This window comes from Leptodactylus fuscus, chromosome 2 (genome assembly GCF_031893055.1).
Source record: "Leptodactylus fuscus isolate aLepFus1 chromosome 2, aLepFus1.hap2, whole genome shotgun sequence".
Lineage (NCBI taxonomy): Eukaryota > Metazoa > Chordata > Amphibia > Anura > Leptodactylidae > Leptodactylus > Leptodactylus fuscus.
The window spans coordinates 788,412-803,470 of record NC_134266.1 but is presented as its reverse complement, the minus strand read 5'-3'; the positions used below and the strand labels follow the sequence as shown (position 1 = coordinate 803,470).

The 15,059-nt window shown below is 42.3% G+C and overlaps 1 long non-coding RNA gene and 1 pseudogene across 1 annotated transcript; one reads left to right on the top strand and one right to left on the bottom strand.

The window, feature by feature from the left end:
- Positions 1-1,975: 1,975 nt before the first annotated feature.
- LOC142193532 (uncharacterized) overlaps positions 1,976-15,059 on the bottom strand; it is a 54,211-nt pseudogene continuing 41,127 nt past the window's right edge.
- On the top strand, positions 4,357-9,999 carry LOC142194260 (uncharacterized). The gene is made up of 3 exons (XR_012715016.1): positions 4,357-4,452; positions 7,318-7,488; positions 8,675-9,999. It is a non-coding gene; the product is annotated as an uncharacterized LOC142194260 (long non-coding RNA).

The following is a 15,059-nucleotide window of genomic DNA, read 5'->3' as shown; positions in this document are numbered from 1 at the left end:
GTCACTGCCATCATTTACTGTGAGAAATACTTCACTTTCTGGAACAATATCAGGGGCCATGACTGTATACATAATGCTTATGTCCATATGTATAGACTAGTCAGGAGATGGCGGTGTATTCGCCCATAGGGAAATAAGATGAGGCGACTGTCCCCTAGTAATGTGGATATGGTGGAGCAGAAAAGGGTTAAACATGTTAAGGTCATGCTAAGCTTTGGCCAATATCTCACAGTGACTTCTCTCCACATGTAATTGAGTTCTCACCCCTGTGTCGGTCATCTAGTGCTCTTCATAGTGAGTCACAAAGCTTAGTATATGTCAGGGATATTCTATAGGTATATACATTATACCGTTATATACATTATACCGTTATATACCTGCCTGATATGGTATCACAATTCTGTCTGTACTGTATAGCCTGATACTATAGATAAACGGATACTGTGGGGTCAGGCTGGAGACTTCACGCATGCGCCACGCATACTGTATGCTACTTGTATAACATGCATACACCACACATACACCATGCATACCCCACTCGTATGCCACACATACACCACGCACACAACGTATACACCACGCATAACACATCATGAGTGCCTATCTTTCATTCGGATGATCTATACCTACCTCAGTGTATATAAGAATTCTCACGGACAATGAGTTGGGATCCTAATGAAATTCTACCGTAACAATGTCTACTCTATAAGAACAGCTTGTGCGGTGCCACATCCTCTTTTAGGCGTTTACCATGATTATACTGATATTCATAGTATGATAAATCGGTACCTACAAACTGCGATTTTCAATGTAATTCCTCCATTTGTAGAGCTGTGTGATTGTAGGAACCCAACTTAAGACCGGGGCCCCACTGGGCGGAATCGCCGCGATTTGGCCGCAGCGGAGACACTGCAGGAAAAATTGCGGCGTTTTACAGTGCAAGCAAAGGGGATGGGATTTATGCCCACTTTGTGGAAGAAATTGCAGCGTGTCCGTTGCGGTTTTGAAAATCACAGCATGTCAAAACTGCGGAGAAAAACTCTGTGACCTTTCTGTTGAAATCGCTGCGGAAAGAACTGCAATGCGTTCACGCCACAGTTCTTTCGCTTTAGCACTGCATTTCCGTCCAGTGGGGCCTTAGCCTAACTATCTTATATGGGCGAGTTCCGGATCTCTCCTGACAGATAATACAGAAATTTCCTTTGATTTCATAGGAGGTTTCTAGCGGTAGACAAGTCCCCTGAGTTCACTTTATATTCAGTGATACATACAGAGAAGTCAAAATACTTTAACCCTTTCCTGCCCGCCATACTACTACAGGCTCCGCCGTATCGCACACCATGTTTCTTCTCATCACTGACCCCAGAACCAGAGGCCGCACTGCATTTTTTTCCTGAAAAGTAAAGATTGTCCTTTTATCCTTCGTGAGGAGTATTTTAATACCTCGGCAAAAATTAAACATTTTGAAAAAGAAAAAAAATTCTTTGAGGCCCCATGTGGTAACTTTTATTTCAGTGTAAGGTGTTTTTCTTGAGAGACAAGATGTGGTTTTTATTAATACTATTTTGGGGAACATCCGATATTTTGTTCACTTTTTATTAAATTTTTTTTCTAATAAACCTATTAACCTGCAACAATTAAATTGCTTATCCCATAGCAGCGGAGTCCTGGCGGTTAAGGCGCCCCTCTGTGCTTGTGAGGGGGCTCTACATGTAACGTGCTGACATAATAATTCGGCGGATGTCAGTGAGCGATTTTAAGCTCGGGAAATGGGTGGAGCAGAATTTACATTTTTAAAATTTCCTCGAAAAGTCTTGTGCTTATTAATGGTCCTGAGACTTCTTTCAATGCGTAATAATGCGTCAGGGGTCTATGATGTGTGTACCGGCGTTATTCTAAGCAACATATATAAGAGAAAAAGAGACTTGGCCCACAAACCCCAGAATCATACATTGATCTATCATTCTGAGCAAAATCTACAAAAATGTTCTTTATTATACATACGGAGCTCCACATCTGCCGCATCTCCTACAATCTGAACATTACAATGTCTTCTTCCTTGTGTGAGATGTCAGATGTTTTACAAGTCCTGGCCTCTGGGCATAGCATTTCCCACACATGAATATAGCTTCTCTCCTGTGTGAATTCTTACATGATTCATAAGATTTTTCTTTTCGTTAAAAGATTTTCCGCATTCTGTACATAAATATGGCTTCTCTCCTGTGTGAATTCTTACATGATTCATAAGATTGCTCCTTTGGATAAAACATTTTCCGCATTCTGTACATGAATATGGCTTCTCTCCTGTGTGAGTTCTTACATGACTCATAAGATTTTTCTTTTGGTTAAAAGATTTTCCACATTCTGTACATGAATATGGCTTCTCTCCTGTGTGAGTTCTTACATGACTCATAAGATATTTCTTTTGGTTAAAAGATTTTCCGCATTCTGTACATGAATATGGCTTCTCTCCTGTGTGAGTTCTTACATGACTCATAAGATTTTTCTTTTGGTTAAAAGATTTTCCGCATTCTGTACATGAATATGGCTTGTCTCCTGTGTGAGTTCTCATATGACCCAAAAGAGTTGATCTCTGTGTAAAATATTTCCCACATACTGAACATAAATTTCGCTTCTCCCCTGTGTGAATTCTCTGATGATTCACAAGACGTGATTTTTTAATAAAAGATTTCCCACATTCTGAACAAGCGAATGGCTTCTCCCCCGTGTGAATTCTCTGATGATCTATAAAACTTGACTTCCTAGTAAAAGACTCCCCACATTCTGGACAGGAAAACGGCCTCTCCCCTGTGTGAATTCTCTGATGAGTAACAAGATTAGATTTTCGACTAAAACTTTTTGCACATTCTGAACATGAATACGGCCCTTTATCAGCGTGAATTCTCTTGGGATCGTAATGATTAGATTGATGGTTAAAATGTTTCCCAGATTCCAGACAAGGCAAATCTTTACCCAGTTGATGACCAGGACTGCTTTTACCAATTTGGGATTTCTTAACGTCTACATCATAAGAGGCCGATGAGAGAAGGTGTCCGGGAGAGCCGCGGATCCGGTCTTCGCCTAGAAAAAGAAAAAATTTTGAAACTCACATAATGAGAAAGACATATAGTACTGTGCAAAAAACTTTAGGTGGGTGTAGAACAGAAGTAAGAAGCTTTCAGATATAGAAGGGGTATTTGTAATTCTTTTTCTTTATAGAAATAAACTAATTAGCTAATTCTAAATCTCATCAATATTTGGTGTGACCTTTAACCTTTGCCTTCCATCACTTCATCTCAGAACTTGCAGACAGATCTTCTGAGGATGTAGGGTTGCTCCAATCCGTCTGTCGTTTCATTTAATCCCAGACAGACTGGGTGATTATTTTATTTTTTGACACCTGACAAACTTTTGCACAGTCCTGAGCACTACAGAAGTATTAGTGACATCCCATTCTAGATCCGGAGGCGTTAACATGGAGTTGATTGTTCCTTTGCAGGTATAATGGCTTCCACTCTTCTGAGAAGACTTTCTATAAGATTTCATAGCTCTTCTGTAGGATTTTTTGTTCATTCATTCACTGCAGTATTTGTAAGGTCAGGCACGGATGTTGGACATTGCAAGGGTCAAACTTGTTCATCCCTTGTTGGATGGGGTTGAGGTCGAGTTCTTTCACATCAGTACCCCCCGGCCATACCTTTATGCACCTTGCTTTGTGCATTGGGGCACCGTCATGCTTGGACAGAAAAGACGACTCCCCCAAACTGTTCCTACAAAGTTGGAAATGTCTCGGCCTGCTGAAGCATTAAGATTTCCCTTCACTAGAGCTAAGAGGCCTAGGTCTACCTGTAAGACAGACCAAATAGTATTATTACCAATATGTACCGCCTGGCAGGTCACATTCACCAATCCCAGACTGGCCCATCAGACTCCCAGATAGATGGCCATTTTCAGAGTCCAGTGGCCGCATTGTGCGTTACACCGCCCCATATCTCTGTGTGCCTATATTAGCACGCAGGGGCTGCGCCTTGGTGTAATGAAAAATCACAAGCAAGCGTGGGGAAGCCATTTTGTCTCAACATATGGGGTCAAGTCAGGCAGCTTCAAGTGGAGTAAACAAGTACTATATTATATCATCAGCAAATACTATCAAGCCACAGCTGTTATCGCCTCTATTCAGAGCAGTGGGCTCCTTCTTGGCAGTCTTCCCATGGGGATGGCCACTCTGTGGAGGGATTTCCAAGAAAGGTGATGAATAGCTCGCAACTAGCATATGCGAATTGCGTGCGGTCCAGGAATAATCCGCCCACAGGTTATAAAGTCGATGGCAAACATCAGCCTTGAGTGTTCACTCATTCGGTGGGGGGGGACGCCTGCATCATCAAAGTCCACCGATTGGAACTGTCACTGAAGGCTCGATGGGAACCGATCGGCATCGATGAGGTTGTGACAGTAAGTAATCCTAGCTAATCTACATAATAAATTATGTTAACCTGCTAGTATGTATCTGGCCTGTCTTTTTCTTTGTTCTATCACGGAATCTAAAAGAACCTCAGCAATCTTACAGGAATCCAGAGATCCCTGTCAATTTTGCAATACATTTTTGGCGTAGTCGGCAGGATTCCAAAAATAGAATAAGAAAAATTGTATGATTACAATGTGTAAGTGTAAGCCACAGGCCAGTTCTGAGACATCTGTTGATAAAACCCCCGGGTGGGAACAAACTTTGGCATTAGCACAGGAATGGGTTAAAATGACAGGATTAGGTGATAATTGGAAAGAACAATTAAAAGGAAATAGCCCATCAGAAGTAATTAATTGCTTAAGCGAAGGGTTAATAAGCAAAGGGAATGAGTATGTAGCGATATGTAAAAGGGAATGGGTAATATCAGTTTACAAACAGAAGTTATTCCCATTACAAGCCAAGGAAACTATGGAGAAGTGCCAGCAGCAGCTGCTCGCTGACAAAAATATAGTAGAGAATGCATTAGACAGGATCGTGCAATTCAAGTTTAAGAAAAAGGAGAAGAAAGTAGAAAGAAATGTGTTTATAGCCAGGGTGTCTTGTAAGGAACAGTATGATGACGCTATAGCCCCTCCTTCGTCCAGATACACAAATCTGTTCGAGGAAGAGAGATCACTGTTAGGTGATCACAAGGCAAGGGAGAGGGGGGGGGAACGCTCAGTGGAGATTCCCTCCGAGAGAAGAGTAATTGATAGATCAGCCAAGCCCGCTGTGTAGATGCCCGACCCCATGTAAATTTAGAAATTGAATGGAGATATAAAATGTACAAAATGTAATAGCATTAGTGGATACGGGGGCGGAGGCTACACTTATTTATGGCAACTTAAACAAGCATTGCGGGCAAAAAGTTACTATCACAGGACTTGGGGGTCAGCAAATTATGGGTACTTACTTATAGCAAAGTATATTATGGTGTATAGTGGTAATATTTGCATAAAGCTTCTCATAAAGATGATTTATGCAAATAAACAAAACTTTGGTTAAAAATAGGAAATCTCCCTGTCAGACAGTACAGTGTAATTGTTGTCCCAGTATCTGAATATATCATAGGTATAAATGTTTTAAAGGGAATGCAATTACATTTACCGGATGGTAAATACTCTTTTGGAGTCAAAGCTGTAAAAATTAACCCAGTTCTGATAGGGAAATTAAAAATGGAATCTGTCCAGATTCCTATAGCTACAAAAATAGTCCATGTAAAACAATACCGTATTCCAGGAGGAACTCGGGAAATAACAGACCATACAAGAGTATGTGGAGGCAGGGGTATTAACCCTTACTACCACTGAGGTAAATAACCCAATCTTCCCGATTTGCAAAAGTAATGGTACCTATAGAATAACCATGGACTATAGAGAGTTAAATAAATATACTTCCCCGCTGACCCTGCAGTACCTGATACTATCACAATCATTGAAAACATACCAGCCCATGAGGGAACATGGTATGCAACAATAGATCTCGCTAACTGCAATCTTTACAATCCTGATTGGTCCTGAGTCATGGAATCAATTTGCTTTCACCTGGAATGGGCGGCAGTATACATTTACGCGCCTACCTCAGGGATGGAAGCATTCACCTACTATCTGTCACAGGATAGTTGCAGAGCATCTAGATCAGTGGGAGCACCTGGAGGCCTACAGGTTTCCCATTATATAGATGACAGAATGATTCAGGGAACTGATCAAGGGATGGTGGAGGCGCAGATGCAGAGATTAATTACCCACATGGAGGATCAAGGGTGGGAAATTAACCCATATAAAATCCAGGGTTCAGCCCAGAGTGTTAAGTTTCTGGGTATTAATTGGAACAAGGGGCATAGAGAGATCACAGAGAAAGCTAGACAAAAGATTCTAGATTTTGCCCCACCTAAAACTAAGCAGCAGACACAACAATTCATAGGTCTGTTTGGATTTTGGAGGCAGCATATACCTCATTTGGGGCAAATCTTGGCCCCATTGTACAAAGTAACAAGGAAAAAACATGACTTCTCCTGGGACCAGGAGCAAAGTGATGCTTTTGAATTGGTAAAAGAGGCCATCCAGCAGGCCATTGAATTATGGCCTGTGAGGGATGGATTGTTTCAGCTAAATGTCTCATGTGAACAAAATTATGCAGTCTGGAGTTTGTGGCAGAAGCAGGACGGGAAAATGGTCCCGTTAGGTTTCTGGTCCAGAAAAAATGCCAGACGCTGTAGGGAATTAGATTCCCTTTGAAAAACAGCTTTTAGCTTGTTACTGGGCGCTGATAGACACCGAGAGTATTACACAGGATAGGGAAGTACAAATACGCCCTGAAATCCCTATCATGAATTGGGTACAAAGTACCCCTCGTAGTCATCGGATTGGTCATGCACAGGAAGCCTTAGTGATCAAGTGAAAATGGTACATTCAGGATAGGGTTAAAATCGGTCTAAAAGGGGTAGCAGTGTTGCATGAAAAAGTAGCAAAAGCCCCTAGTTGTGGAGTAACTATCCCTGAAAAGCCTGTACCCAAGAAATCTCCAGTAAAGTGGGGAGTTCCTTATGCCGACCTGACTGAGGAGCAAAAGCCATACGCTTGGTTTACTGATGGTTCAGCTCGGTATAAGGGAAATCTCCGAGTATGGAAAGCAGAGGGTTATAACCCATATCATGAAAGGTGGAGTATGATAAAAGGTGGGGGAAGGAGTAGTCAGTATACTGAACTGTATGCAGTCTATCAGATTCTCCGAACTCAGGAAGGAGAAGCCCCATCTATACTGATTACCGTTTTTCATGTTGATGCACATACTAATGTGGATTCTCTTGACAGATTGTACAACAGCATAGCCGACGAACAATCAAAAATTGCCGAGGTGCAAATCAGTGAAAAAGAGGCTGAGTATTCCCAGGAATTGGGATTGGCCAAATGGGCTCACCAAAAGTGTGGACATCTGGGAGAAAAAGACACCTTCGGGGGGGCCAAACGAGGTGTTCGCCTCAGGTTAGAGGTTGTAAAAACTGTAATCAAACAGTGTCCTGTGTGCCAACATTCACAGCACAGGGTGGTACCCAGGGTAGTGAAAGGACATATCTTGCGAGGCACTTTGCCAGGTCAGATCTGGCAAATGGACTTTGTTGGACCCTTAACCGAGTCAATGGGATGTCGGTATGCCTGCACTGCAGTAGATACCTATTCAAGTGTGCTGATGGTGCATCCATGTAAATTTGCTAATGCTAATTCAACCATCCGCATGTTGGAAAACATAGTCTTATACTATGGCATACCCTTGCAGGTCCAATCAGACAATGGCAGTCATTTCAAAAACAATAGAGTTCAGCAATTTGCCCAGGAGCACAACATTGAGTGGATATTTCATATCCCTTATTACCCTCAAGCAGCAGGCTTGATTGAACGCATGAATGGGATGTTAAAGCAACAATTGAAAAGTTAACTGATGGGGCCTGGGGAAATTGGAGAAAGGTGTTAAATGAGGCTGTAATGATATTGAACAATAGGCCCGTAGTTGAGCAAGAAACTCCTTTGATGCGAATGATTACTCCCAACCTGTAGGTAATGTCCTTGAAAGCAGGACTAAATTAACGGACAGTAACTTACTGGAAAATGACTGAGGTAGCTAAACTTCCTCTGCAGGTTACACCACAATCAGTAGGATTAGATTTGTATTGTGTCCAAACTGAATCCATTATGCCCGGAAAAACCAAAACCCTTGGCACAGGCCTGGGTATAATGTTTCCTCCGGAACATTTTGGGTTGGTTCTGGGTCAATCCAAACTAAGTTTGCGTGGTGTACAGGTGAACAATCAGGTAATTGAACCTGATTATCAAGGTGAAATCCAGGTGATACTGCACAATGCTGGAACTGAAGCATTGCAAAGGCAGAAAGGGAGAAAAACTAGCACACTTGTTGGTTCTCTCGTACCCACTGATCACATTAGCCGGAAGGGAGGCTCTCAATCAGCTGACTGTGCAAGGCCTAAGTGCTTTTGGACATTCAGATGGAGCAAAGGTGTGGAATAAACAACCACAAGGTCCTCCCATACCGGCTGAGGTGATTGCAAAAGGTTCTGACAATGTGCTAATCACAATGACACCTGGAACAACTAAGTATCAGTATACACCTGCCACAAATGTGTATTTACGTGATTGATTTCTTGATTCTCCTCAGATTTGGGTCTTGATGATTCTCAGTGGATGTTATGAATCTGCTGCGAGCTTTATTTAACCCCCGAGTTATCCGAGACCAGACCAAATCGAGAAGCAAGAGAACTAGAGAAAGAACTGTGGAAGACCAAAGAGAATCTGTGGCTATTTCTAGCTCGAGTACTGAACATGACAACCTTTTGCCCAAGACATGCATTTTCGTATAATGTCCTGGAAATCTGTTTGGTCGCTGTACCAACTCCTGTTGCAACGCGGATTCAATTATCGAAAATTGAAATAAATGACACTTCTTTGGAGGAAGCTGATTTACTTTCACAAGGAGACTGGATAAGCCCCTATTATGCCTATTTGAACTGTCCTACCTGTGCAGAGTTACAAGATAATATGATTAGGATAGCAACTGGGGCTGTGACTGAGGCAGGGTTATGCTTAGAATTTACATGAAATAAAGATTTCATTCCTGGTCGTAACGAAAATTCAGGCATATACCTGCCCAGCCCCCGGTGCAACTACCAGAGCCTAATGAGGAGAAACAGGTAGCAGGGTATGAGCCAGCCGAACAAAATGTAACTATGCAAGAACAAACCAATGAACTTAATAGAAAATGGAGGGGACATCTGGAAAGTGTACAGAACAGAGCTGCTATAGATCATCTATTACTCAAACATGGTTTTGGGTAAGATAGCTTTGAAGGAATGTGTTGTTTCAATTTGTCTGACCACTCTCAGGATGTTCATGATAAATCGAAGCAATTACATGAAATGGTTAATCACAAGTTAAGCAACATGTGAACCAAGGGTGGTGGGATTGGCTGTTAGCATTCCTACCTAACATAAGATATCTTCAACAAATTGTGGGAATCATTATTTGTTTCGTATGGGTTTTTTTTAAATCACAAGTTGTTGTTTTATTCAATGTATTCCATCTTTATACATAATGTTCAAACCAAGTAGGCACCCAAAAATAAAGGTGGCTTATGGTGCTTACAAGGTTGCCTGACTTGCCCAGGGTGGAATGTAATGAAAATTCACAAGCAAGCGTGGGGAAGCCATTTTGTCTCAACATATGGGGTCAAGTCAGGCAGCTTCAAGTGGAGTAAACAAGTACTATATTATATCATCAGCAAATACTATCAAGCCACAGCTGTTATCGCCTCTATTCAGAGCAGTGGGCTCCTTCTTGGCAGTCTTCCCATGGGGATGGCCACTCTGTGGAGGGATTTCCAAGAAAGGTGATGAATAGCTCGCAACTAGCATATGCGAATTGCGTGCTGTCCAGGAATAATCCGCCCACAGGTTATAAAGTTGATGGCAAACATCAGCCTTGAGTGTTCACTCATTCTGTGTGGGGGGGGGGGGGGGGGGACGCCTGCATCATCAAAGTCCACCGATTGGATCTGTCACTGAAGGCTCGATGGGAACCGATCGGCATCGATGAGGTTGTGACAGTAAGTAATCCTAGATAATCTACATAATAAATTATGTTAACCTGCTAGTATGTGTCTGGCCTGTCTTTTTCTTTGTTCTATCACGGAATCCAAAAGAACCTCAGCAATCTTACAGGAATCCAGAGATCCCTGTCAATTTTGCAATACACTTGGGTATATCAAACCTATATCTGAAGTATTCCATATATAGAGACAATGGGCATCTATAGGGTATAAATGACCGACAAACATAGGAGGCCTACTAGAAGCACATGGCAGATGTGCACAGAGGGGTCGGGGACCTGTAACATAACCTTCAGGGCAGAGACATGGTGACTTAAAGCTAATGTAAGTATTCTGTATTTTATATTTACTACATGTTATAGCCCATATATTACATCTGGGTATGAATTATGGACTACACACTTGTTTACCCTGCAGCTTCTTTTGCCTGCTTTTATTCGGACAGTAGTAGGGGTAAGAGGCAGGCTCCCTTCTCTCCCGTGTCTTGGCTACCTTGCCCCACTCATTGACTAAGCCTCAATGCATGTCAGGCTACACACTATGCCGGATTGTGCCTGAAGTGCTCAAGATGGTACCATCCAATTTTTTTTATGAAATACCCTCCGACATGAGCAGCCTTGTAGCTAGAGTCCAGAATTTGCCAAGTTTGATAGGAGTCCTAGACATCGCACCCAGTCAGTATTGACTTTCACCGAGCGCTTCATTAGTATACACAGCATAATAATGTCCACAAAAGAGCAATGACTACTAATTCAGATATGTTTTATTATGATTATTATTATTATTATTTTATTTTTATTTTTTTATTTTTTATTTTTTTTTTTTTTGGGGGGGGGGGTATCTCTGGTCTATCAAAATTGATAGTATTTATTTTTTCATTAAACATAGGACCTTTAGGCATCTAATAGTTGAGCCAGAGACCTAGATATTCCCATTGAGAGGATTTTCTTTGACCAAAAGCTTCAAGGGGATATTGTCACTCCTTGGGGAGAGACCACCATATAGGTGTGTGGAGTCTTAGTAAGCCTTTAGCACTCCACTTTGCAAGGAACTATGGGAAGAATATGCAATTCTGCCTTCCATGATGTAATTAGGAAGACAGTTGCTGCCTCAGTATTGCAAACCAATAGAGGGCGCTCACTGGAATGTGCAAGCCTGTCTTATGACAGGATTCCAATGAAATAACCCAATAAAGCCTGCTCCCTTTAGCATCATGCCCGACCTTCCAAGAGGCCTTTGTTTTGCAATGACGCTGGGATTATTACCAGGTATAGTCTCTCAACCGAGGACAGCTGTTTCGATCTACTTGGATATAATATATATATATATATATATATATATATATATATATGTAGCACACAATGGTCAGGTCTATAAAGCTCTCTCTATATCAGGGCATTATACTGTACATGTAAAGCAGTAATATACCATTGAGGCTTTTGGACAGAGGAAATCCTGCCAATGACAACAATCAAGTCTGTGGCTCAACCATGAAAGTATCCGACGCCCACAGGGTTTGATGTCCAGATCAGAGCTAGTGATAAACGTGACTCGCACAAAGCTGTAAGTGAAATACAGACGCCATCCGCCATCTATATAAGGATTTAGTAATTCTAAAACAATTCTAAACTTCAACATAAGAAAGTAAATTAATAAGCTGATTTGAGTAGCGGACTTTATTACAATGACCATCATAAGATATTCGGTATCGCTGTAACCGTTACGATCCACACGATACAATACAATATTTATAGTGATTAGTAAATGGTAGGGTTGAGCCGATCTTGAGATTTCAGAAACGATTTTAAAATTCAATTTCCGATCATTTTCCAGCTGATCCCGTTCGTGAAATTTGCTCGATCACCAATCGGAATCCGATCTTTTCCGAACCCGATCGCTCAACCCTAGTCAATGCTTCTCTATGGGAAAAGTCAGTTTTAGGGTTGAGCCGATCTTGAGATTTCAAAATCCGATTTCCGATCATTTTCCAGTCGATCCCGATCGTGAAATTTGCTCTATCGCTGGGGATCCAATCTTTTCCGAACCCAATCACTCAACCCTACTAAATGGCATTGGAAAAGGTGCCGTTGTGTCTTTAAATTAACTGGTAGAAATCTGGGGTCGGATGTTATTCTATGGGATCTGACTATATATAGCTGTGCCCTTTTATAAAGGCCACGGTCCATAGAAGATCCCGCCCACTTCTGCTGTGGTCTGCCATTCGCAAATATTCATGACAATGGGGGAATTCATGAAGACTAGCATACAAAGTGGCAGTCTCCAGAGGTGCAGCTAGATGGGGGCAAGAGGGCAGTGTCCTCCTGCCCACTGACATGATTAGATGCCCCCCGCCACTAAGTGACCACTTTAAAATGCAGCAGGACACGGACGCAGGCAAAACTTACAGTTGAGCAGGAAGTCATTGGCTTCAGTTCCTGCCCTACCATTCTCCAACAAGATGCCGGGACCACAAACAGGACATCTACACTCACCGGCCACTTTATTAGGTACACCTGTCCAACTGCTCGTTAACACTTAATTTCTAATCAGCCAATCACATGGCGGCAACTCAGTGCATTTAGGCATGTAGACATGGTCAAGAAAATCTCCTGCAGTTCAAACCGAGCATCAGTATGGGGAAGAAAGGTGATTTGAGTGCCTTTGAACGTGGCATGGTTGTTGGTGCCAGAAGGGCTGGTCTGAATATTTCCGAAACTGCTGATCTACTGGGATTTTCACGCACAACCATCTCTAGGGTTTACGGAGAATGGTCCGAAAAAGAAAAAACATCCAGTGAGCGGCAGTTCTGTGGGCGGAAATGCGTTGTTGATGCCAGAGGTCAGAGGAGAATGGCCAGACTGGTTCGAGCTGATAGAAAGGCAACAGTGACTCAAATAGCCACCCGTTACAACCAAGGTAGCCAGAAGAGCATCTCTGAACGCCGCACAGTACGTCGAACTTTGAGGCAGATGGGCTACAGCAGCAGAAGACCACACCGGGTGCCACTCCTTTCAGCTAAGAACAGGAAACTGAGGCTACAATTTGCACAAGCTCATCGAAATTGGACAATTGAAGATTGGAAAAACGTTGCTTGGTCTGATGAGTCTCGATTTCTGCTGCGACATTCGGATGGTAGGGTCAGAATTTGGCGTCAACATGAAAGCATGGATCCATCCTGCCTTGTATCGGTAACGGTTCAGGCTGGTGGTGGTGGTGTCATGGTGTGGGGAATATTTTCTTGGCACTCTTTGGGCCCCTTGGTACCAATTGAGCATCGTTGCAACGCCAAAGCCTACCTGAGTATTGTTGCTGACCATGTCCATCCCTTTATGACCACAATGTACCCAACATCTGATGGCTACTTTCAGCAGGATAATGCAATGCCATGTCATAAAGCTGGAATCATCTCAGACTGGTTTCTTGAACATGACAATGAGTTCACTGTACTCCAATGGCCTCCACAGTCACCAGATCTCAATCCAATAGAGGAGCATCTTTGGGATGTGGTGGAACGGGAGATTCGCATCATGGATGTGCAGCCGACAAATCTGCGACTGCAACTGTGTGATGCCATCATGTCAATATGGACCAAAATCTCTGAGGAATGCTTCCAGCACCTTGTTGTATCTATGCCACGAAGAATTGAGGCAGTTCTGAAGGCAAAAGGGGGTCCAACCCGTTACTAGCATGGTGTACCTAATAAAGTGGCCGGTGAGTGTATGTCTTGGCATGATGAGGTCCCTTACAGTAGTTCAGGCATCCTGTAGGCTGCAGACGTAAATTACTTGTGGCCTATAAGTCTTACAATGGAAGTCAATGAAAGAAGAGGCAGAATTGGAGGCTCAGGGTCAGGTGAGTATCACTTTTATTGTTTTTCCTTGTACACTCATAGGGTACATAGGGACATTTTTATTACAATGGCTTCTCTCCAGTGTGAGTTCTCTGATGCTTTAAAAGATGTGTACTCTGGCTAAAGCATTTTCCACATATTGTACACAAATGTGGCTTCTCTCCTGTGTGAATTCTCTGATGGGTTACCAGACTCGATCTATAGTTAAAACATTTTCCACATTCTGAACATAAATGTGGCTTCTCTCCCGTGTGAATTCTCTGATGGGTCACAAGGCTTGAGCTATAGATAAAGCATTTCCCACATTCTGGACATGAGTGTGGCTTCTCTCCTGAGTGAGTTCTCAGATGTTGCACAAAATGTGATTTATAGTTAAAAGATTTCCCACATTCTAGACATAAATGTGGCTTCTCTCCTGTGTGAGTTCTCAGATGTTGCGTAAGATTTGATTTGAAGCTGAAACATTTCCCACATTCGGAGCATATAAATGGCTTCTCCCCCATGTGACTTTTTTGATGTTTCACGTGATCTCTTTTATGGTAGAAACATTTCCCACATTCTAAACATGAATATGGCCGCTCTCCTGAGTGAACTCTCTGGTGTTCCACAAAACTTGATTTGTTGGTAAAACCTTTCCCACATTCCGAACAAGAAAATGGCCTCTCCCCTGTGTGATTCCTCTGATGTAGCACAAGACGGGATTTGTTAGTAAAACATTTTCCACATTCTGAACAGGAAAACCTCTTCTCTCCTGTGTGAGTTCTCAGATGAGTAACAAGATTCGATCTTTGATTAAAACATCTCCCACATTCTGAACATGAATATGGCTTCTCACCCATGTGGATTCTCTTGTGCGCGGAAAGGTGAGATTTACGTTTGAAATGTTTCCCACATTCTGAACATGAAAATTTTTTACCCTGCCGATGATCAGAACTTTTTGTGCCACCGCCTAACTGATCATTGTCTACTTCACAAGGGGCAGATGAAAGTAGATGTTCATGAGGGACGATCATCCCGTCTTCACCTGGAAAAAAGAACAACATTTTTGTATGGGAAAAATCCACACAATAATCAGGATATGTATCACAA